This window comes from Octodon degus, unplaced genomic scaffold (assembly GCF_000260255.1).
Source record: "Octodon degus isolate 3935 unplaced genomic scaffold, OctDeg1.0 scaffold00423, whole genome shotgun sequence".
Lineage (NCBI taxonomy): Eukaryota > Metazoa > Chordata > Mammalia > Rodentia > Octodontidae > Octodon > Octodon degus.
In genome coordinates, this window is record NW_004524999.1 from 402778 (window position 1) to 403210 (window position 433).

A 433-nucleotide genomic window follows, 5' to 3' on the forward strand; every position below is an offset into this window, starting at 1 on the left:
TCTTGAAGTCTCTGTCATCCACTCCACACCCTTTAGTGGAACATAGAGGATTTTACCTGCTTTTGCTTTGACAGTTGGGCCCACTCATTCTCATATTTATGGTGAAGATGTATCCCTGAGGGACTGAGAGCAGAAAGAGGAGGCTGGGGTCTGCAATCCAAGTGGGGGAATTTTAACTGAGGCTCTGCTGTGCAGAGGAGGTTGTTGGGCCTGGTAGAGAATGGCACGTGACCACACGTGGCAAGAGTATCCATGGCAGCATCTATTTATACTTTGGTCCTTACTGCTGAGTGTAACTGGGAGTAATGGACAATGGCCTCCTCCTGTCTCCTAAGGCCGTGCTCCAGGAAGGCTGCCTTTACCTTTATGGGATTATGTTTTGAAACCTTGATGACTCTACCACCAAAACATTTTTCTGCTATAATATAGATAT